The 25836-nt window shown below is 34.5% G+C and overlaps 1 protein-coding gene across 3 annotated transcripts in view; it reads right to left on the reverse strand.

The window, feature by feature from the left end:
* Positions 1 to 25836, reverse strand: part of DLC1 (DLC1 Rho GTPase activating protein) — a 261325-nt gene that overhangs the window by 220496 nt on the left and 14993 nt on the right. The window contains exon 1 of one of the 3 annotated variants that reach the window (XM_027635750.1): positions 4887 to 5129. The exons of 1 other annotated variant lie outside the window; for it this stretch is intronic. The gene's annotated coding sequence lies outside the window, so the exon portion shown is untranslated. Of the gene's footprint in view, positions 1 to 4749; positions 5130 to 25836 lie in introns of those variants that run through there. One more of the 3 variants, XM_027635749.1, reaches the window with a different exon arrangement.

A 25836-nucleotide genomic window follows, 5' to 3' on the forward strand; every position in this document is an offset into this window, starting at 1 on the left:
TCATCATCTGTAGCCTGCCTGGAAAGATATGCCCAACCCTGGAAATTATGTTATTTGAGTATATAAGTACAGAAAAAATAAAACAGATCTGTCTTGAGCTCATGTGCAGGTTTCCCCTCGATTTTAAAACCAATTCAAGTCTATTTCCTTTACCAGCTACTAATTCTCACACAACAAAAAAAGCTTTTCTAAAATCTTTAGCTATATATCCAATTATGCTGACAGTGACTCAACATTTGGAAATTGCCAAGAAGGCACTGTCATCTTCACATAGGTATTCAATGAAACTAAGTGTCAAATTGTCTCTGAACCTGGAATCCTCAAAGTCCAGCCTCTGCAGTGGAGGGTGAAACTCTTAGAGACCATCCTTTCAGCAAAAACTTCTTATTTTAGTGCATTAATATTAAAAGCTGCCACCTCTCTGATAAAACAGTGTTACCTGAAGATATACAATTCAAGAAAAACTGAAAAGGGATATCTCCATTTAGTGGACAAAAAAAAGAAGGAATTTAAAAGTACAACTTCCAGTGCATTGAGCTTCTCGGAACTACCCAGAAGTGGACAGTTAAGTGCTCTAGACTGAACCAGTGAACTCAATGCAAGTCTTCCTTGCCCATTACATGTCTGTATCTTGCATGAAAAAATTCATAAGGGGATTAAAAGAGGTTCATATTTAGTGGCAGCCTTAGCAAAGATGTTAATAATACAATATTAAAGTTGTCAAGTGCTTTTTAATAAGGTGCAGCTGTATAGCTGTAATAACGTAAACCCAACTGCTTTGGTTAGACAAATTTCTCACTAGTTCCTCTTACCTCTTCCATTTTCCCTTAGCTCCCTTAGTAGAATAACACTTTGCAAATATCCCCCATATTACTTCAGATTTTCCTCACTTTTTAATCTAATGAAGTTGTCTATTTGAGACTCAACACTGCCTCCCTCTTATCCAGAGTAAAATTTTGGATTATAAGGTGAACTACCACACGTGACATGATGTTCAGCTTGGAACATTTATTTGTTCTAGCATTGAAGAGTGTTTGTCATGGTTGATTCCTTGTGTGAAACTCTCATCAATAAGATGAACTTATTCTGAAAACCCTAGAACTGATAAAGAGTGAGCTAGAGGGTGGGAGTACCACCAGTAGAGATTCAGAAGTGACAGAATTGTTTACAAAATTTCCTAAAGTTCAAGGACATTTCATCTAAATCTACTAGATTTTGACACAAGGTACATTGGAATAACTAATAGGAAATATCACAAACCAGCATAAGAAAAAGAAAAGACTGTATGAGAATGAGGGATAGAAGTAAAGAATACATCGTATGAGTAAAACTGGTTTTAATGCAGATACATACAGCCTGAGGCAAACCTCTGCATTTGTGTTCAGTAACTGATGTACAATACACCAGAGATAAGACTCCAGGCATTTCTCATTTCAACATAAGTGATTTTCTTCATTAAAGAGAAACAAGCAGTTATGGTAATAGCGGATTTGAAATTCTCTACCAACAGACTGTTATTAAATAAGTAGTACCTCAAATCATCAACAAATAATAATGGTGAAATATGATAAAAATATTGAAATTCAATATTGGTAATTATTACAATAAAATAATATTTATATATATATAGGATTTGTATGAGAAAATTCTGTATATTTTTGATTTGGGGTAAAATTTATATATACATGTATGAATATGTACACATGTACATATACATGTATATATACACATGTATTAAAAACACACCTGTGTATACAGCCAGTCTTAAAGTCCTTACTATGTATTAACACTGATCATGATCTTTGGAGATATTTAAAACCCAAGCGGACAAGGCCCTGAGCAACTTGCCCTAGTTGACCCCACTTTGAGTGACATGTTGGATCAGAGACTTCCAGAGGCTCTCTCCTATTAGGAAGAAAACCAAGACCTAGCCCTTCTGGATATGCTACTTCAATTATTCTGGCCCCTCTGTTACTCTGTTTTTGTCTCTTTGCTTTTCCTTTTCTAAAAAGAAGAGAACATCAAAATAAAAAAACATATTTTAATTTTTTTTCTCCAGACAAACAAACAACAGAAAATGGAACCAGATGACTAAAAGAAAAAAGGAGAATACTCTAAAATATGTCATTTTTGAGAAAAGTTCTCTTCCTCCTTCTGCTACTGCCCTCTTCAGGGATGCTTTATAACAAGGAGGATATATTTCAGCATCAGAATTCATGTTAAGAACAACAGAAAACTATCATAAAAAATGCAGCTTAATGCCTCTGACAATTAAAAAAAAAGTTAATTAACTTTTGAGACTTGTGCAAAAGCCAATCCTTTGATTGTTCCATCGCCTAAAGAATAATTTAAAAATTGATTTTAAGCTCATCAATTGAACAGAATTACTATAAACCTTACCTATTTAAAAACTGGCCACTCAAGCTGTTATCTTTGGGTTTAATTTTCTTTTAGGAGGGATTGCTTTGTGTTATGGATAACTTTATGAATTAGGCCTAACTATACAAACTTTTTTCCCCAATATTTTAATTACGGAATTTAATACAAAGCTCAACAGGTACAAAGTTTAAAAGAAAGTAAGTTTGCAGGCACATAAATTTATGGTGAAGGAAGTCTATTTAAATAATTTCTATTATATGAATATAACCACTTGCATTAATTATTCTCGAGGCTGCAGAAATAAATTCTTAACTTCCTTTACAGGAGTCATTTGATATAACTACTTGGGTTATTTTCTTTTTTCAAACTAAGGACATTAACATTTCTGAAGGAACAGAGCAAGGTCAAAAAACTCTAGATACTCATTTTTCATTCTCATTATTGCTATGTATCTATAAAATAATTTTTAGAGGTTTTCTTAGACAGTAGGTTTTCTGTGAATATTTTCTTGAACAACTATATCTTAAAAAAACAAAATAAGGTTAGTATAATGGAGAAGTTAGACTAAGTAGAAGCAGAAGCTGAACAATGATTTGTCTTCAGGACTTTTATTTAAACCTTCTAAATAAAAAAGGCAGGCAACTATCCGTGTTACATTTTCTTATAATCTGCAAGAAACTTCAGAGTTAAATGAGAAAATACTTTCTGGGTTTTATTCTGTTGTCCACCCTGTAGTTCAACTGCCTCAGGTGTCAAGTATTTTCATCTGCAAGTCAGGTCAAATGAGGTCATTGAATGCTTTAAAATCCAGAAGAGCTGCAGAAGATGACTGCTTGATATGGAATATTTTCTTCTGTTTAAGTAGAGTACTCACTAATACTAAATACGTGCACAAATATATGCAGAAGTAAGTATGGGAACACTGTGCAGTGAAATGCACTAAGGCTAAATCCTTTGAGACGTCAACGTTCCAGCACAAATTTCATGCAAGTGACAAAGAGACTCAGCCATTCAGATTCCTCTCAACTTCTTAGTCCCACTACCTACATATTACAGTTTCCCCCAGACCAGGACACCTACCTGGAGAAGACTTGTCCATAAGCAAATGAGCGATTGTGATTTTAAAATTCATCTCAGAATATAATCAGGAATAATTTGCTGCCTACTGGTTGTTCTTTGTCCCCTTCAGATGCATGCCCTTCACAATCCAGAGCCACTTTTGACCACTAGGAACAACTTTCTTCTACCCAAATGGCAGTAAAGTGTACAATTCTCAATCTATTGCAGAGCAGATACTTGACTCCATTATGGAGTATTTACTGGTCTTCATGTCCTTCCACAACACAAAGTCATTTCATTACTCACCAATCATTTTGAAAAATATTCAGTAAAAGTACAGTTGAAAAATTCTTGAAATACATGAACAGACGACTCCTCTTTAGTTACCAATCAGGCCAGTAACTATATGGAACGTTAATGATGCACGAAAGAAAGAATCTTTTGGATTTCTTATAAGCAACAACTGTCTTTTTAGATTTTCAGGAAGACAAAGAATGCTATGTAGATTGCCATGAGAAATGCTTCTGATATCCATGACAATTTAATAATTAAATCACAGCTTTACATAAAATATTCATCCATTCACATAGTGAACATATTGAACATATTGAATTTCTCCCTTAAAAGCAAATTCTTGTTATTTTTACTAGTTAAAAGTTTACTAGGTTAAAAAAAAGACTGAGTAAATCCATACTTCCTCCTGAAAATTATAGTTAGCTGACATTTACTAAGTCTTGCTTTTCCTCTTCTGAATGCTAGCACAGCACACAGCAAACTGTGTATCTAATCATAAGTTACTAAAAATAACCTAATTTAGCTAAAACCAACAAATAAACCTTGGAATTTCAGATTTAGAGTGTACACATTTAAGACTATATTGTCACTTATACTACAAATTTCATCTGTGACTGAGGAAAGGCTAGAGAACAAGCCCAGCAGAGGTATAACTGATATATCTACATAAAACACTCCTCATCATTACTGCTGGAGGGGAGGGAAGGGAAGGTGGGGGGAGAGAAAAAAACATAGCCCTAAATGCCCTCGGTGTTGCTAAATGAGGTGAAAAAAGAAATCGTTCACACCTCTAGCTTTCCTATTTAATGTCCACTAAAAAATATGCAAACAAGACCATACAGCTCTATTTATATAAGAAAGCAAATAAAGTCCAGCATATCAAACATATTTTTAAAAGACGAAGAAAAATGTACATGAAGATATTTTTATAGATCTATTTTTTATAGATATTTTGATAAAGAGAATTGCCACAGTCTACAACTAAATGTATATTTTTAAAATTATAGATTTTTTTACCTCCAGTTCTAGTGCTGAGATCCTGAACGCAGAACACTCCACTGCTTGTTTCTTTTCTGGTTTTTCTTTTATTTCCTTCTTATTTTTTAAATTTTTTTGATAGTTTAAAGTATAGAAAAATTCCAAGACAGTCTTACCTAGATGAAGAGAATCAGGAATTTGGACATGACCTTCCCAAAATATTTGGTCAATAAAACAAGAAAAAAAAACCCCAACAACAAAATGAAGGAGCAAACAAACAAACAAAAGAGCCCGGTCTCAGCTAGCTCCTGCTAGCATAAAAGTTCAGATTTCGTTACTGAGATCATTGCTCTATTCTAAGCAGTTTTGCTCAATGTGTGATTCTAACAAAAACTCCCTCTGCAGCTGGAGGGAGCCTTAGCTAAGCACGAGCCTGTCAAGCTTTTCCCAGTGACTTCTGTCTACTAAATTCAGACTGATGTTTTGTGAAAGGGGCCTCAACAACCAGGCCCAGATTGCCTGAAAAGTATTTCCTGCCTTTGAGAGAGGGAGGGAGAGGGAGAGACAGCGAGCCTGCCTGCCTGCGCCAAGGAAAGAGCACACAGCCATGGAGGGAAAGGAAAAAGACAAGACCGAGTGTTTCAAGACATTTAGCTTAATAAACTGCTGAGCTATTTCTGCATAACACGAAGATCTGTACTACAGCTACATAATGTAAAAATACTTTCAAACCCCTCCCTCCTACTTTGTTTTTCCTTTAAAAAAATACTTTATGCATCTCTAATGTTCATGAAAATGTAATAATTATCCAGGAGAACATTTCTGAAACACCTGGTCTTTGGCACCAGGTAGAAACAAGCAAAAAGCGACATAGTCTAAACCCAATTAACACATTGCATGAACAAAGGATCTAGTGCTATTCTGTAGAGCAAATATACAGAGATACCATTTTCACACGTACGCTAAAACTCTATTTCTACTCAAGAGAATAAACTGGATCTGAGAAAATGAATGCTACAGTTTAAACACAGTCATATCACAGGCAGTGGTACATGTTGCTTTACCTCTTCTGAGAATCCTCAAGAGTCACACAAATCCAGCTCTGCAAAAGCAAAAGGACAGACTCCATCTTGATCATATTAGTATTTTGCTGACATAAAACACTTGTAACTACTTTGTTCCAGTCTGACAGGGTGCCTGAATCATGTCTCCAGAGTAACCCACAGCATCTACATCCTTTGCTCTACACAAATTTAGTGAATATCATCTGTTTATCTTTTCTGCTTTCTTCTGCCTCCTCTGAATGACTTCCTCTTAGCTGTTCCAGCCTGAGAACTTGGATTACCATTTGGTTTTGATTAAAACCAGACAGACAGCTCTAAAGAAGTTTGAGTGTAAGCTAATGGAAATGACTAGTATGGCTTTAATTAGTGTATTTATTAGTAATAAATATTAGCTATTCATATAACAAAATCTACTAATAAACACATGCAAAATCCCATGTTTGGCCACTGGTCTCATATTTAGGTGAAATAACTTATTCAATATTTATTTTATTTAGGTCACTGTGACTCATATTAGCAATCAACATGTAAAAATTTATTTATTTATTTATTTTACACTTTCTTTCAAGACAGAAAAAAGTGCTGTTGCTAAGTTTATTCGTCTTGCCAAGTGGGTCAGTCATACATCATTTACCCTCTGATGACCCCTTCGGCTGGTGTAAACCGTCTTTATTAATTATTGGTCTGAGCAAATGCTTTTACAGTTACTGATCAGGCTATTGATTGGAAACTTTGGCTGGTTTTCACAGGGAGCTATAAAGATGCAGAGGTAAGACACTGCAGACATTATTATACACAAAATACTGAGTGGACATTTAGTGACCAGAAAATCTCTGTTCAGCAGCTCTGCCACAACTGGGACAGGATATGTATTCTGAAAGCTGATAGGAAAACTTCATAATTACTAACTGCTGATGCACGAGTTTCTACCAGCCCCCAACAACAGCTTATAACTGTTTATAAAATGCCTTCATTAGCTCAACTGAGTCTTCTCAAGGGCATTTCTTAAGTCAAAGAAAAGCCAGCCCTGTCGGGCTGTCTCCAGCTCCCACTAATATGGTCATATCTGGAGCTAATTTGTCAAGCTTTAGTTCCTCAGCATGTGGAACTTTGTGCTAGAATCTGCTAAATTTGCCAAATGTGGTCTTCATTGTCATACATGTAATTTTATATATGCACTTTTCAGCCTTAAAATTACAGTATTAACTTTAAAAGTTAGTTACAAAATTATGCAGGCTCAAATGGAAGTGGGTTTGAAATTTTTCCCAGTAGCTTTCATGTACATGTATAGTGGAGGTAGACAACCTTAAGTGGAATGACTTACCAGCCTAACCTCTGCATCTTCAAAGACAGAGGTCTTTGAAGCCCATAAAAGGAAACTGCACATGTGCTGGTAAACTCTGAACAGCCAGAAGTACAGCCTCAGAGGTAAAGAACTTTTCAAAATTATTTTTAACTGTATTTGGCTACTCTCAGTACTGAATCCATAACTTTTACTCTACTTTTACTATTTCCCTGAAAGGTTTCAGTTCGGAATTCAGTGAATAAATTACAATCTGCGAAGGGACACATTTTATTTGCAATTATGCAATGGCACAGATTGCAAAATTTTAAAATTTATGTTCATGGGAATCAAAACAAAAAACCTTTAGTTTCTCTACAGTTAAAATTTACTAAAACTCTTTAGTTTTATAATAACAAAAAAAGTGATGAAAAATAGAAACATACTGTTCCAAAAAAGGAAACAAATATTTCAAGACAAAATTTTAATTAATTTTTTTAATAACTATTTTTAGTCAGCTGAACTTCACTTAATGTTCCATCAAGGAGCTTTGATTTTAATAAAATAAGGTGGGGTTTTTTTGCAGAAACAAGTCACAGGAACAAAAGAGATTAAAAAAATTTATAAGTGGGGATATATTTAAAAGGTATGACATTATTAGAACAGGGTCTGCTCTGTGAAACAGTTTCAAAAAGACAACTTACTTTCAAATATTCTAGCACTTGATGAATTGCTAAAAAAGAGAACAGAACATTGTAGACAATGTCTGTCCATTTTCTCTCTAAGAAAACTGAGGACAGACTGTCTCCTATATATCTTTTCTTGCTATCACACCTGTAGAAATGAGGGGAATAACCAGAATTTGGATACTCATTCTAAGCTGCTCTAATAAAACTTTATAATGATAAAATAGAAAGAACATGTGCAATCAGAACACGTAAGTCTGAAAATATTGATAATTCTGTTTGGTCTTGAACAATAAATAGAACCAAAAAAGTTAAATAGAGGAATAGAGTAGTAATGAGAAACCAAGTAATTCCCTAATGAGACCAGTTTATAGTACTGCTGGACTCTGTATATGGTGATAAAATGCACTTCCATTGTGATCAGACTGACTACACTAAAATGTCAGAATTTATCTCCTTGCCATTTCTAAGCTTAAATCAAACTTTTTTCTTGGTACCTCTGTAACTCAGAAAACCATATGTCTCAAAGCTAGGCAGTATAAATCAGTTATTCAAACCACTCTAATTTTCGTTTAGGTAATGTTAGTTGAAGAATATTCTATTCTATTCTTATCATGATTATATTTTTTTCTAAAATAATTATAAAATGAGAACAATGTAGAAAAAAATCATATATATAAAATATTATTTATCCAAAAACATAAAATATTTTTTCATCCTAGTAGAAGCTGGTATTTTTTCCATATTATGGAAAGATAAACTAATAATATGCTATTTACATGATCCTATATAAAAAGAACTATCAAAACAATTAAAAAACTAAGAAGAATTCAGACTAGTCAAGCAATTTCTGTTGTAACAGTACACAGACATTAGTATAATGCGGATGTGGATATTTTCAGTCACTCTTTATTTGTCTGAAGATGTGACAGTCTTTTCTAGACCTAGAAATACACATGGTGGTAGTCTCTTCCTAGTTTAGTTCTTGCTCAGTCTAATCCCTACATAAATCAGTGAGAATCCCACAGTCTTACAGGAAATTATTAACACAATATAGATATGGTTTATTGCATGAAAAATGCAAACTTCTTCTGTGAAACAGTATCATCAGGGTTTTTGGACTGACCTAATCTCTTTGCATGCTTAAAAAGTAACTCTACTGGGAAAGCAATGTGTTAAAAAAATAAAAGAAGATCACCTGAATTCTTATTTGACTTAAGCAATGCATGAAAGTTTTTGCTCACATCTTTCTTTTTTTCCTGAAGGGTATATTTAAACTTGATTTATTTCCCATAATGACAGAAGAATAGGAAAACAAACCCTTATTTTGTTTAAATACCCTTGGAACTGCTAAAAGTACTCAAGACAGAGGCAAACAGCTCTCTTTTAAAAATATTTTCAAAGTTGCAATATTTGCTTTTTTTTTTCCCAGTGAAATTAGCTGATTTTATGAAGTGTTCCATACTTTCACATTTCATAAGGATCAAATACACTGTTTTGTTCATATCATTTTATGAAGAAGTTTTGGATTTGACAAAATCATTATGGATAAAAAAACAAAGAGGAGCAATTGAAAGAAAGGGAAAGATAAACATTTATCAAGCACACACAGACTGGCATAACAGAGTGGCTGGGGGCCAGGCATGAGAGAAACACAGATTTCATGTACTAGTTCTGTTCAGGAGCATTGCTAGGTCCCAGTGTACTGGATTGCAGGATAAATGTGCTGCATGAAGAAGTCTGAAAAAGGCTCTTTACAAATTTACAAATGGTCATTTCAGCAAAATCAAATTTGTTTAAATATGTTAAGGCTACATCCAGATGCAAAATTCTTCACTGCCAAGACTTTATGAACAGGATATAATTTGAGCTGCTTGAGAAACAGCCTCATCAAAATCACTAGGAGGAACAATAATATTTATGTGTGTCACTGTGAGAAATAATGTTGGGTTTTTTTAAAAACATACCAAATAAAACCATTTCTAAATAAACAGTTCATTTGGAATTTGCTAATTACATTTCTGCAATTTGGAATATTGAATTCTAACTGTCAAAGAACTTTAACTTCTCAATAATTTAGATAGAAACATTTAGATTGCTGTATAAACGCTCTTAGTCTTGCATGTGTTTCTATACCTTCCTGCTCTAGTGATGTGTTGGTGAAGATTATGAGTAAGGCACCAAAAGACAAAAAGGTCATTTTGGTTTTTATTCAAAGATTCTAATTTTTCTACAGAAGATCAACCCTCAAATTCCAGGTTGCTGCTGAGAAAGGCACAAGTACCAAAATAATACATCAAATGAGGATTAACATTGATTAAAAGAATGCAATGACTTCCAAAATGAGTAAATGATAATATTCAGGCAGATTATCTATTTTTAGAACTGTTTGTTCTATTTCCTGTTTAGGGCCTTTTGATCATTCACATTCAGGTTTGAATCATCAAAAGAAGGATTTTGTTTATATTATATTAAGCTATTTTAGGTGTGTTTGTCAGAGTTGCTTACATTTTCCCTGACATGGATTGTTAGCCATTCATCCAAACAAATCTTATGTCTTTGCAGGTTTCAAATACTGGTAGAAATTTTTGTGTTGCTATTTAAAAAAACTTTTCTTCATTAATATTCATATGAAATCCTTTCAGACTGCTCCATTTTACTAGGGGGAAGTATTTTATAAATACCAAAGATGGTAGCAATTAAATGTTCTAAGGGCAATGAAACTTTCCTCAGATTAGGTCTCAAAGTACCTGTTAGTGGACATGCTGCTTGGTGAACACACCTTTTCTTGTATTAGCAAATTAATAACAAAACCTGTAAAAGTACAATTGCTGCAGTCCCCATGGAAATAAAACCTGTCACAATCTACAACTTCATATTTCTAGATAACTAACACTAAAGTTCAGCAAGACATTGCAAACGTATTTGGTTGACAGCGTTACACAGTGATGTAAACTAAAGCTAAAGTGTGGATTCAAGAGCTAATCAAGAAGTAGTAGTTCTAGGCTTACTGGAATATGCTATTCAGATATTGGCCTTGCTTCTACCTTTTCGTAATCAATCAGTATATCTGTCATAACTTGGCAAGAAACTCAGAAAGCTATGTATTGCTGAAGTATATTTTACATTTCCTGTTGTAAAGACTGTATCTTCTATTTTGGGGATGTCTTTCAAGCAATTATTAATTTTTAAATCAAGCCCCTGTGAAGACAATTTTTCTTTTGAAGACCACAAGTTTCAAGCAAAAGCATGAAGATCCAAGTAACTGCCCTCCGTTTTCAAGTACTCTACAAAATATTGTGGTTACAAGATTAATTACAAACAATCTCATGGGTGCAGGTGGTACATTTTATTTCCATAGAGTTGACAAGCGCTGATAAAGCAGAATACATGCTTATATATGGTAAATATTAAGGATAGTGCCATTAAATATTGAGTATGAGTAGACAACATGCAGTAAGGTTCTTCAACATTCTTGAGCTCTCAGTGTAGACAATTCTTTCCTCAAATCCCATTTACATGAATGTTCTTGGAAGGACATTGAAGTACATTTACTTGAAAAGTCATGTTTTGTTGCTGTTACTGTTCTTGTGATAGGATCAAAGTAGCTGCACTATTCTTGTGATAGGATCAAAGTAGCTGCACTAAACTCAGGGGAGCTACTTTAATTTAAAGCAGTTGAGGATGTAGTCCATTTGTTCCAAACTTGTGCAAGCTATTTGGACTCATCTTTCCTAACTGCTTTCAGACCTGTGCAATGTCAGTCTCTCAGTGGCTGTGTTTCCTCAGCATAACCTACATGAGACCTTTTAGACCTAGAATCTTAAAATTATTAAGGCTGGAAAAGACCTCTACTATCAGCAATTCCTACCATTAACCCAGCACCACCATGTTCACAAATAAACCATATCCCCAAGTGCCACATCCTTGTGCCTTTTGGACACTTCCAGGGATGGTGACACCACAACTTTCCTGAGAAGGCAGTTCCAAGTGCTTGACAACCCTTTGTGAAGAAAAGTGAAGAAATTTTCCCTAATATCCAATTTAAACCTCCCCTGGAGTAACTTGAGGCCATTTCTTCTCTCCCTCTACTGATATTGTTTTGTTGTGTCTCTGTATTGATATTTACTGTTAATTATTTTATATTTGTCCACCTATCTAAAATGGAATCTAAAAACATAAAAGCTGTTGATCCACTTCCTAAACCTTCTTTATGTGGTTGAATGCATAAGAGCATTCAATAACATCCAGGAGCTTATCACTCTTTCTCATTGTAATAACATTAACTTATATGTAAAACATATTTGCAGTTGATGAAGGGAGAAACACAGTCCTCTGCTGAACTTCTGGGAGTGCTTGCAGTAAGAAACTATGGTAGGGGACTTCTTCTCAGGAATTAATCTAAAAAATTTACCTGAGTACCAAAAGAATTTAACAAGTACAGGAAATACTCACTGGAAACCATTTGGTCAAATCCGATTCAGACAGGTATATTTCAACAGTTCTATTAGTTCTAGGAGAGAAAAATCTACATTAGTAAAATTATCACCATGGCTGTGTCTAAAGGGAATGGATAAGAAAACTGAACTTTTCATCAGCCTGTAGATTATTTGCAGAAGAACAGATTATGAACACAAAAGTAAAACCACTGCATATTCAGTTGTTGTTGGTTTTGTTTTTCTTATTCCATATAAAACCATCAAATTCTTATGCTGCTGTTGTTTGTATTATTGTCTTCTGATGATGTTAGACATATCTTATGCAAAGTTTTCTATATGCATTATAAGGTTATTAAAACCACAAAGTATTTCCAGAAAGAATTAGGAATTTATGGATCATCACCTTTATATATAACTGCATCCCTTAACCTCATCCTTGTCAATGAGTCATTGCTGAAAATACAAACATTTTTCTGGATGTTTCCAGCTTCAAATGTGACAGTGAATGAAATATCAAATACTGAGACACAAGGTTATAATTGTAATGGATAACAAAGGCCATTTCTAGAATACTCAGTCACTGCATGCTCATTTATGAGAAAATTATTCGTAAACCTTTATAGAATATTTAAATGAACATGAAATACACATTTAACAATGAAAAAAACATCTTGAGATCATTATTAGCAAGCAATATGGTAAACTAGCCATTATAGTCCATGACCAATTTTGTATCAGAGCTTAAAATCAGAAAATTGAAAAAGTGATAAACAACTGGATTAAATTTTATCTGTGAAGTTCCCTGCTTGTAATGAGCCATCTACAGTACGGTTGTAATAGAGAACATTATTCAGTCCTATATATGTCTGGGGAAACGTACATTGTACTTGAATATCAGGGAAGTACTTTTCACTCATGAAAGTTGTGCCAAATATTCCATAAAAAGAACCCCAAAACTGTGTTGTACTAATTTATCCGTGGCTTCAATAAAGGTAATCTACTTTCCAGATTAGTGCTCAGTCCACTGAAGCTCATGATTTTAATATGCTCTCCTCGCTGAATATGGGGTGCTATTGTCAGTTTTCATCCTATATAGCATAAAATAACTAGGACATTTTTCCTGTTTGGATATGCACACACTGTTTAACATTTCTACAGATCCTATGAAGTTTGTGCCAAATCTGCCTTTAATTTTCTCTTTTGCAAAATACCCTAAAAATTTACCCTTTCGGTATCACATTTCATTCCATTAGAACCTGTTTCATCCTAAGAGTCAATAAGAAAATACTTATAGTGGTGATGTGTTTGTTCTCAAAACAAACCAAGAAAGGCTGTTTGTCTGTTTCCTGAGAAAATATAATTATCACTGTTTTCTTGTAGAAACCAGCAATTACTCAAAATAAATTCAGACTTGCCAAACAATAGGGAATTACTGGCTTTCTTCAGAGAGATTCTTTCCTGGTGTCATTTTTTTTAGTGTCTTTAACCTTAGCTGCACTGACTTCAAGCAGGTTGCATAATCCCTAGAAGAAATGTATTATTTTATAAGTGGTCATTTACGTGACAATGTAAATCATCATATATGTTGACTGAACAATCTGTACAAAATGTAAGATTCATTCAGGACAAAATTGTAAGTTTTGAATATAGAGAGAACTGCTTATATGCATTCAGTGAGAGATCCAGGCTTCTGAGAGGATAAACTTACATTCCAGAAATACATTTAATTTGAGCCAAATATATTTATAGCTTTGAATGCTGTTCTTATGGAATCACATTTATGAGTTGCTGCTTCAAACATGGAGATTTCTTCGTATTTTAGAGAAAGACCAGGAGAAAAAAAGAAATATATTTTTTTGACAGAGAAATATCGTTCTATAAATTTGCATTTATACATTGCAGGAATCTTTTGGCAAAAGGGGCATTTTAACAAAAAAAAAGCACTGGAGACATTTAGGTAGGGAATAAAAAATAAAAACAAGCTTATAATTTCAGAGCACAACTAATATTGGTACAAAAATAACTACAAATTACATTTCCTATAGGATAATCACATATTTGTAGCAGCCAGATATATTTAGATATACTTGGATACTGAAGCATATACCAAATACTAAATTTATAAGTGGCAATTGATAAATCCTAATTAGAAAAAGTAAGAAAGTCTAAGCTAGCATTTTTCTTTCCATTGAAAAGAACAGTACAAAGTAGATGGATTTTCAGAACAATTATTTACCTAAGGTGCTACACTTAGGATTTATAAAGACAGTTGTGTCTACAAACATATGAGTTTTCTTTGAAAAAAAGTAGTCGTTCTCATTTTTGTGGACTACAAGTTCAAATCAGTATTTTATTTTTCTAGTATCATGTGGACAGTTTAACTCTTTATGCCAACAAAAGCATCTCTGAAAAGAGCTAAGATGCTACACTTCCCTTACAGACAGGTATTTCATAAGTATGCTTTCTCAACTTCCTTGGTTTTATTCATTAAAGAAAGGCAGCAGCTCCTCAGCAATACACCACAATATGAAAATCTCTGCTATATCACTGTTACTGAAATTTAATATGAGTTTGCTATAAGAAAACTGAAGTCTGTGAATGACTGTACATGTTATCAGGATTTTACACAACAAGAAATTGTGATCTGTTTCTAGAGGTTTTGTAACTAACCATATAGGCTCTAAAACTGTTAAGAATGGAAAGGTTCCACATCCATCCAATTTGAAAAGCTTTCAAACACAGATATAGAATGTGCTGGTCCTTAATCCTGGAGGAGAAAATATTTGTATAAAATGCTTTTTAGATATTTTAGCTAAAAATGGAAGTTTATCAGAAAAATAGAAAATTAGTAACATGACAGAAACCAACACAGATGCATGGCTAACATGCAAATATTCACAGAATGATGCAATTAGATATAAGGTTATTAGCTATCTCAATTAAGAACAAAAAGATCTACTAATTAAAGAAGTAATTCCTAAATTACCACTTGAGAAATAATGGCTATAAATAATTCAGTTTTTACTTAAAGAGAGTGAGAGTAAAAATTTGGTTTTAGAATTGGTTTTAACATGAAACTCTGGAAAACATGCAAATATAGAAATTTCAGATGGCACATACAGTAGTCCCAGAAATGCCATTTATTTCCCCTATTGATAACACTTATATTTGTTTTATAAATATCCTTGCAGAATTCAAATAATTACTATTATTTTCCAAAAAAAGAATCTTCAAATCAACACCAATATAAATCAACACAGATTTGGTTCCAAGACTTGCTTTTAGTTATAGACTAGAGAGTCACAACTGTGTATAAATTTCTGTTAGTACCATACTTAGTGTTGATATTATAACAATTACAAAAGATGGAAAAAGACTGACATGCTTCAAGATACTGGCTAAATTCAGATAGGAAATGGGATCTGGGATATATCTGATGAGAAACACTTATGGAAAACCTAAGTGTGGTGCAGATCATAGAATCATAGAACGGTTTAGGAAGGGACATCAAAGACTATCTAGTTTCACTCCCCCTCTTCTATGGGCAGGGATGCCATTCACTAGACTAGATTTGTCAGGGCCCCATCCAACCTGGCCTTGAACACTTCCAGGATTTGGGCATAATTTTTATTAGAAATTCTATGGGTGCAGACAGTAACCATAAAGATAAATGAGATTGTGGGTGACAACCTGACAGTATAACACTTTACTAAGATTACAGATACAATATTCATAATTTTTTACTACTATTAATATTAGTAACATGTTACTAATATATTTTACTAATACACTAAAATATTACTAAAATTTATTAACATTACAGATGTTAAAACCCTCCAAGGTGCAAAGATAGCCATTTAAACATAATTTAAAAGTTCATACAAAAAGTAAATATAAAATTGCATGTTGCTCTTCAATCTTACTGTATTTTATTTAGAATTCTGATGAATTAAGGAAGGTCCCAATTCATGGTTCATATTATCTCAGCACACTGAAGACAACCTTTCCTCCATTTGTAATTAGATGTATCAATGGCTATTAAACAAAGATACAAATGCTAGCTTGAATTTCTGAACTAAACTGAAGACTTTCGAGGAAAGTGGAGGACTGAGGAGAACTACAAAGGAAATTCTCCTGTTCTTATAATCTTTTATAACTTGCCACTACTAGGAAACTGCTCCTGACCACTGTAAGACACAGAATTTTGGGTCTGACCTTGTCTTGCTGTACAGTACCATCATTCTTATGTTATGTTTTCTTATTACTCTTCTTATACAGAGCATCCAACTACAAATTTAAGAAAGTCGAACATTTCTGACAACCTTATACCTGTTTTTATTTCTCTCTTGAGGAGAGAGAAGTAAAAGTTGAAACTTACAATAATTGTTTTTATTTTAGGTGAGTGTCTATTTTGTCTACATACAAATTTATCCAAAATTGAGGATGCTTATCTTTTTTATGAACAACCCTGTTTATCTAATTAAATTTTCTGAAAACTTGAATACAGCAAGGCTTGGATCTGCTGGAACTAGAAGAGATTAGCTTCTTTATTTTATCAGGCAAACGTGTACACAGTGTAATGAGCTGTGGATAAGGTTGCAGTGGCAGGAATGTGTTTGGTCACCCCGTCATCTGGGTTGGTGTTGAGAAGTCTGCCTCTTGTTCTGTCCCAAATGAGATGTCTTAACTCTCTGCAGATGCATGCTGAAGGTAACCCCTCCTGCCTCTTCCTGTAGGATGAATAAAATTATTCATCCCCTCCAGGGAATTCATTAGACTTTCAAGAGGAAGACTTCCTCCAGTGTCTTCTCCTGTGTGAAGGGCAGCATCTGATTCACAGAACACAGAACTAGATGATGCTGGGAGAAAAATATCTGACTTTTTTTCCTTCTCCCTCTTTTTCCCCTAATGCCAGTAAGTATTTAAAATTCCAGTGGTAATTAAAAGGATGCTGTGATGAAAATAAGGAGGCCATCCACAGCTGCAAAAGGTTTTTCAAAGGTGGTTTCTATCTAGGAATGGGATAGGACTGTACGGGAACAGTGTAATAACTTAATTTTGTTAGAGAATCAGGGTATATGCTCATTTCTTTTAGAAATATGAGCAAAGACATATCTGCAATATGAACAGCAATTGGGTTGTGAGATCAAACCCACACATTACGTACCAGTGCAACCACAGTGTATACATTTCAGCTTATGCTGAGCTATGTATTTATTATTTTTTTATCTAATAAACTCCAACAAAACACAAACCCCTCAACATTTAGATTAAAACCAGAGGATTTGGTGGTTTCCACATTAATTCGCCCCAGAACCCATAAGGAAAATAAAATGCAAGTAATGTCTCCATGAGATGAAATGAAATATCTCATATGCAACTGCTGATGACTAAGAGTTAAATTTATAATTTCTGCATAGTATTTAGTTAGTTCACTATTTTCACACTCCATGAACAGCAGGGATAAATAAATCTGATTTCTTATGGTATTGTCTCTTACACTTAGTTTCCACATGCCTAAAAGTATTTGAGCTTTCACAGAATACTCACTCTCAGTAGCTTTCACTCTCCTTCAACTCTCCAAGATCAGTATTCCTAAACTGACAGCAACAATCCAATAGGTTCAAAAGTTAAAGACAAGACAGATGTATGCAACTCTGAGTATATCTCACTAATGTGAGAAACTCATCCCTTAAAAAGAAAGGAGTTTGAAGAAAGAGCTGGGCCAAAAAAATTTGGTTTTGAAAAACAAAGAAGATTAAGCAACTAAAATGCATAGAGACTGTTAGGAAAAAAAAACCACCACAACAAAAAACACCAAAAAAAGAACTGAAAAGAAATGAAAACCCCACACTTTTCTAAAATGGAAATTCAAGTTGTTTCACTCAAATAACTTTATTTTTAAAACTCATCTTTAACAGCTAATACCATGAAAAACTAGGGAGAAATGCTTTGATTCTGTTCAATTTTATGTCCTGACAAGTCTTTTTCCATTTTTTCAGAAATGCCAGTGGGCCAAGACTATCAGCTTCACAGAGCCTTTCATGCAGCATTTCCTGTACCAGTGTCTACATCATCTTCTGGTTTACTTAGTCAGGTCTTAGACCACAGGGCTTATGTCTACATTGGTAAGTAATGTCAACCAAGGAAAGCAAACCTGTAGAAGAAAACAGCTATGGAAGTGAGATCCACATATATGCATTTCAGAGCCTTTGTTTCTTCGAGCTAGGCTGGATGTATTAGGGGTGCTCCATGTGATGCAGTTTAGTTTCATTCACATGCTCCTTGAGCCTACTCTGTAGCAATGCAATGCAAAACATAGTAAATTGGAACGACTAGGACACCTGCCTCAAAATAGGCTCTGGATCTGCACTAACCTACTAATGTAGATCTGTTGGGAATCTGGAAAAAGAAGAAACCTCAGTACAGGACTTTCTGAAACAGCCTGTCTCAAGGGAAGTTTCAGTTGGTTGATTTGTTTTGTCGGGGGCAGGTGGGAGCTTAGCATTTATTGATCTTGATTAGACACTCGGGTGGTTTGCTTATCTGCCTTTAAAGATTCAATTTACTGAATTCATTATAATTACCACTATGATATTTTTTCACTAAAAAGGCATTGCTGATTTTGAGTAGAAAAAGATCATATATAGGTTTCATTTTGAAGGGTTTCTGCTTCCCTTTTTGAGAATAAATATTCTATTCATCTTTTGCTGATGCTTTCTTCCTCTTTCCATTCTTGATATTTTCATTGGCAATATTCGGTTCTTGCATGGTATTTTAAAATAGAGTACATTTCTCCAGCTTTAGCTTAGTAAGACATTTTTTCCCTCTCTCTCACATTTCCTACGTTTCTTAGTCTGACTACCATGATTGTTCAGAGCTTCCCAGCTGCTAGTCCTTCTAGAAGTACCAAAACTGACAATAATACTTTTTTCACAGCTTTTTTCAAGACCGTATGTTTAACTTGAACAAAACCATGATAAGTGCAACAGTAGACTTCGACTGTGAAACATATTTGAGAAACAATGATTTTTCTGAGAGAGAATCGATCTCAAATTACAAAGGACAAAAGAAATAAAACATACTCGAGTAAATAATAGCATTGTATGTAGTTTGTTTCTCATTATAAGAGTGAGACTAAAAGCAGTAGAAACTTAAGGTAAACACAAACTCATTTTTATTCCCATACTCCATAATTTTTAAAACCAATTCCAGTTAGAGTTTCTGTATAAACAAATTTTAAAGCTGCAAGGAACTTCCCCACTAAACTAATTAGATAATTGTGGAATTTGGTCTTTGGAACAAAAGTTTATACTGATAAAACAATCCAGGTTCAGTACAAAATGAACACATGGTTGCACACAGTGCAACTCAGTATTGATTGTAAAATCCCTTGTTTTTAATCATTACCTGATTTCAAGGGAAGCCAGTTGATGAAATCTTTTTGGATTTCTGTAAAGTTTTTGATACTGTCTCTTGCAGGATTCTTCTGGGCAAAATGTCCAGCACACAGCTGGATAAACACATCATGTGGTGGGTGAGCAATTGGTTCATGGGTCGAGCACAGAGAGCAACAGTGAATGGGGTAACATCAGACTGGTGAGCTGTCACTAGTGGGGTTCCAAAGGGCTACATTTTAGACCCTGTACTCTTCAACATCTTCATAAATGACCTGGATACAGGACTGGAAGGGATACTGTCATTACTACCTTCTTGGGTATACTTTCTGTGTTCCCAAGATTCCTAGATGAACTTCAAGGAACAAGGGGAAAAATCCTAATTCCCAAGGATTGAAGGGAAAATCTGCAAGTCATTATAGCCAAGTCTGACACGGAGTTCTGTTACTGAAACAGGGTTCCTAATGGAGAGCAACTAGAAAAAGTAGTTAAGAATGGCATAGGACAGCCTTTTGAGAAAGAAGTATAGTGATCTAAAATAAGGTCTACTCCCACCAAAGTAGAACTGTACCATGTGAAATTTTCCAGCATCTCAGTGACAGCCTTATAGTTATATATAAACTATTTATTGTTTAAATACAAAATATTTAATGTTTACATTTATTGTTGTCACTGACTCAAATTTTGTAATCAAAAGCTCATCTCCTTAAATCACTGTAATAAATGGGGGAGGGGTATAAACTTTTAGGTTGAATCAGAGAAAACGGACAAATCTTTAACACTTTTATTTTTTTGAGAAGTAAGCAATCCAAGTAATACAAATCTTAACACTTGAGAATCTTAGGACTTTAAGCTACATTCCTCAGTAAGAGAGAAACCGTCTTAAGAGTCAGCTTAGCTGCTGTCATCAAGGACTCTGATGCCTGGATGACTGTGCTCAGATGGGTGTAATTCTATTGTCATTTCTGAAGATATGACAGATATTTTTAAAACATAGAAAGAGGAATGCAGGTTTATGTTGAAATTTTTTTATGTCAGAGTTAAAAATTAGTGCAGTGATTTACAGTGACTACAACTTGAGAAAATAAAAGTTACCAAAACATTTTTCTCTGTTAAGTAGACCTATTCAGCTAGCAGCATGCATAACTGAAGTTGTCCTTCCACACTTACAGTTCAGAAATTTAACCTCATAAACAGATGAAAGCAATCATATATTGCTGACAGTATCTCTCAGACATGTGGTCTGAGAGAACTAGAAAAATGAGCTGGTCTGCAGGATGAAAAATCTTGAGAACAACTGATTAGTTACAAGCTCAGTGTTTAAGTCTAGTTTCTCAGTTCATGAGATTTTACTTACATTGCAGGAAAATTTTCCCTTTCCGACAGAATTCAAAGTGGAATCAGCACATATAAAGCCTATTCATAATGGGAAACTTCTGGAAGATTTGAAGATTAATCCTGACAGATATAGTAAACTAAATGGACTCCCAATACTATCTTTTGAAAGATGTCAATATGTGTGGGGAGACCTTCAATCTTGAAAGTTTTCTTTCTCACCTCAATCTCTTTTTTTTTTTTTACTTTTTGGTAGGTTCCAGGTACCCCTATTGACAGTTCAGAAGATTTAGACTCTGCTTCTTCACATAATTAATTTATTAGTTAAATATTTCACAATTTGCTTCCTTTATCTAGTTCAAAGAAACCCTTGAAGTCTCCTACCTGTCAGAAAGATCATGGCAGATTGGCAAAGGGGCTTGTGTAGGTTATCTACTTGCTGTCCAACCTGCATACCCAGGCCATGTGAACTCAGAATAGACAAAGATCTTAATTCTCTATCGGTGACTTGACTTTTGCAACCTGACTAAAAGCCAGAAGCTGAGTCAGTGTAAAGATTAAACAGAACAAGAGAACACTATGGGAACAGTAAGGAAGCTTCTCTAATCTTCAGGATTAATTAACAATGAAGGGGTAGGGAGAGAAGCTTTGCTTTTTGCAGGCTCTCAAAAGATTTATGAAATACACTGTAGATCATAGGGCATGGGATCAATCACCTGATAAGCCTGAAATTATAGTTTCTTCTAGTCACTATTTTCTACCATTTACTTTATACCTCAAACTTAGATGGAGAAAAGAGAGGAGAAGCAAAGTCTAAACACATCGAATTGTAATTAGCAGCAACAGATACTAGACCTACTTCACCTCACCATAACATTCTACAAATCCGATACAGCCATGCTTTTGAATTATCAATTTATTCCAAGTTCCAAAATGCATATTGGTACACAGTGTGCAATATTCACACATCCTGAAGATAGGGTGATGTAAACAGCCAACAAACTCCACAAATGCCCATATAGTATGTTGAGCTATGTCAAATTATACCCAATAACAAATTTAGATTCCCATACTGTGAATCATTCTATGATTCAAGGCCTAGTTTGGTATAGTACAGCTAGCTTAGTTTTACTGAAGAAATTACTGTTAAGGTACAAAAATGTATGTAAGTAGGAGCTGTAAAGATGATCATGAGATTTCTAAACAGAAGCATACATACCACACACTAACACACAGCACCTACTACCTACTATTATTGGGGAAAAAAAGTAATTCCTTTGTACTCTTCATTCATAAGTATCCTTCCTAGAAAAGGATACTCATGGCTAAAGATGCTCTAATTTAGAGTGATTCAGTGATATAAACCATAGATTGGCAGTGAGGTTATGCATTTTTCTGGTAGTCTTTTGTCAGTTCAGCACATTATGCAGCAAAGTTGATGTGAGTGGGCAACAGTCAGTATAAATGAAACTACAAAAATTTCAAAAGGTGTTTAATCAAAAGAATACAAAGTAACAATAGAAGTGTAATACCTATTATGCACTTTAACACAGAGTGAGCAGGTGTTATCTATTAAATGTACTTCCAAGATATTTGCAGAGAGCCTTCAGTATTGCTCAAAACACAAGGTTAGGAATGCAATTTAGTTTAGAGAGTGAGGTACTATTAGCAGTTTTGAAGATAAACAAGATCTAGAGAGTTCTCTGATAGCACAATATTCAGTGTCATGTCTGCCTTCATAGTTTTGTTGTATTACTGGAGTTTTTAGAGAGGTAAGTACACTAAGCCTGTAGCCTCCTGTGTTATTAGCAATGAATCAGCTTTAATAAAATAATTTCAAAGGAAATTTTCCCCTATTATTAACTTTTACAATGTTGAAGATATACTACAGAAGTTTCATGTATTTTCATTATTTAACTGAAATTGTCAGTGGGCATTATGTTTCTGTGCCACTCAGGGATTTAAAACAGTTATTAATGGAACTATAAAAGGACATGCACAGTCAAATTAATTTCAGATTTAAATGTCTTTATAAACTTACCTCGATGAACTAGGTTTTTTATTACACAAAAACAATATATATAGCAAATGGGTACAATGTACACAATAAATTTCTGTATCTCTGTCTCTTGAGTTTGAGTTTATTGTTTGATAAGTTTCCTGGCAAAGAAAATAAGTTTTGATAAGATCCGTCTGTGACTCTGATTCTAGGAGAAGACTTGGACAGTATCAGTAGATACTGCTGTATTTTGAGGGGCATGAGAGTCTGACAATAAAATGATTTGATGAGAGTGAGCGTGCCAGAAGATAGAAGCAGAAATAACATAAGAAGCTGACACAAGAATGAAAGTTGTAAACTATGTAAAATTGAGTGAACTGTTGCTAGCAGTGTTTTTTCCTGAGATTAAAGCAAGAGTCTTTCAGAAAAGATTGCTGGCTAATAAGGTCTCTCTTCTCTCTTGGATATTCCTGTTAATCAATGACACTTAAACAGGAGCCAAAGGCACAAATTTCAATGCAACAGCAACCAAACGAAGAAATAGTTTGTTCCAAGATTGTTTCCTCAGTGAAGCAACCTCTGGGGCAATTCCATATACACATTAAAATTGGTACCAATTAATATTAACTAAGTAGCTGTAGTATAGGTTACTGGCACTGAATTCTGCCATTTTTTTTCAGACTGTTCATAAAAATTTATTATGAACAATATTCACATCAAATATTTTTGCAAATAGACACAGAATGGTGTCTTTGAATATTTTTTGCATTTTTTGTAAATTTGTCCACTGTGACTGAACAGCTGAGTTGCAGTGTGACCAGTGATAAGATTCAATGTTGAAAAGTAGTTGCTACTAGACATGCACAGTTGTAAGGAAAAAACCCAAAACATACAAAACAAAAAACCATACACAGAACCCCCCCGTCCCATCCCTCCTCAAACACATTTATTCCAAGAAGAGCATAATGTTAAATACTCACCCTTTAACTATGCCAGTGTGGTTTTGTGGTTTAATATACTATAGTATGTGAAAGGTGAAATAGAGCTATAGTAAATATTTGTCTGCATGCCCACAAAAAGTTAAATAGATATAAATATAACTGCCTCACTAAATCATTCCAAAGCCCATCATCAAAAAATATTGGATGATGAGCTCACTCACAAGTGAACTTTTATATATACATGTGTATCTGTGTGTCTTCTCCCCCTCCTCCTTTGGACTATGAAGTCTAAAAAGCTCATGTACATGCAACATCTGAGCAATGCCCACACTCACTGTGAAGTAGCACATACATCTGTGACTAATATCCAGATCATTTCATTTGTTGGACTCAAGACAACAAAAACGGTGGATGAAGTTTAAAGAATTTTTTTGAGCATTTGCGGGTGGCCAGTCAGTATGACTAAGATACAACCACTTTCTAACTGCTTTAAACAGACTTCAGACTGACCAGAGTCCCATGTGGTCAGTATGGAAAAAGAGGAAACCACTAAAAAACACCCCACCCCATTGGATTTTAAGCGTGTTCACGCATAGCTTACTTTTGATAATTCTTCCTGTCAAACTTATACAGCCAAAATAGTGGAGTGAGGAACTACTTTGGTGCACTGTTGTCACAAGATTGTTAGCAAGTTGAAGGCAATTCAGAGAAAAAAAAGCTAAAGTTGCAAAGGAGACTGGAAACGTAGAAGGATATAGATAAGCATTTATCTTTGCTATCTGAAAAATGCATGAATAATATAGAGTTCTAAAAATAATAGCTACAAAAACTTAAGAAAGCATACTATAACGGGACAATCGATTTAACTGTAGTGCAGCCTCAATAAGAGAGCATTTAGGTGATTGGAAAAACAGTAAATCTCTATTTCCATCAAACTGTAGGGTAAAATAACCTTCAGTTCCATTCTCTTGCAAAGTGATTTGTAAAACTTTAATTGTGTGACATGTGGGAATCTGTTCTCTCTGCTGCCTACAAATATAAAGAGATGTAGTGTAGTCAAACAAGTAAGCAAGATATTACATGTGAGGGTGGTGAGGCACTGGAATAGATTGCCCAGAGAAGCAGTGGATGCCCCATCCCTGTCAGTGTTCAAGGCCGTGTCAGATGGGGCATTGAGTAACCTGGTCTAGTGAAAGGTATCCCTGCTTGTGGAGAGAGCTTTGGAATTAGATAATATTTAAGGTCCCTTACAACCCAAACCATTCTATGATTCTATGATTCATAAGGCATCATAATTTATTAAGGAGGATGAAGAACTCAAGAAAGACAGAATACAGGGGAGGCATCTACAACATATAGTTTTAAAACCTCAAAACAACAAAATATTAAAGAACAATTCTGAAGATGGTTCAGTCTACCTGTATGACACGCCCCACTCAACTGTGTTGTAATGATGCAGTTGGTATTTGAAGCTGAGTTATCTTGCGATCAGCAGAAAATTTAAACTAATTCTCCATATGTACTGTGCGCCTCTGCCACTACATCCCACAGGAAAACCAGTGTAAATACATTTCAGTTATTTTAAATTGACATGAGGACATGAATAGTCAGATATGTGCAACCCAGAGTACTCTCAGTTCAGATATCACATGTACTAATATTGATTAATAGGTCTGTTCTGTGTCTGAAGGTGGAGGAAGACCACAGCATACGAAACTGGTAGGTGCTGATGTTTGTATGTCCTCCAGGGTCATCTAGTAGTTCTTTACTCCCTATAGAGTGGATTAAGCTATGTACCAGAGTAGTCTCTGCTTTTTGAGAGTCATAATTAGACTCCTTACATGTTAGTCTACATCCAAGAATAAACTATGAGGAGTATCTGCTCTAAAAGCAAACATTAGACTTTGGATTACTCTGTCACTGGAGTTTGTAACTTTAACTGCAGATAAATTTCCACAAAGTCTAAGAACATTCAGATTCAGT

Source organism: Corapipo altera, unplaced genomic scaffold (assembly GCF_003945725.1).
Source record: "Corapipo altera isolate COAL_440 unplaced genomic scaffold, ASM394572v1 22b, whole genome shotgun sequence".
NCBI lineage: Eukaryota > Metazoa > Chordata > Aves > Passeriformes > Pipridae > Corapipo > Corapipo altera.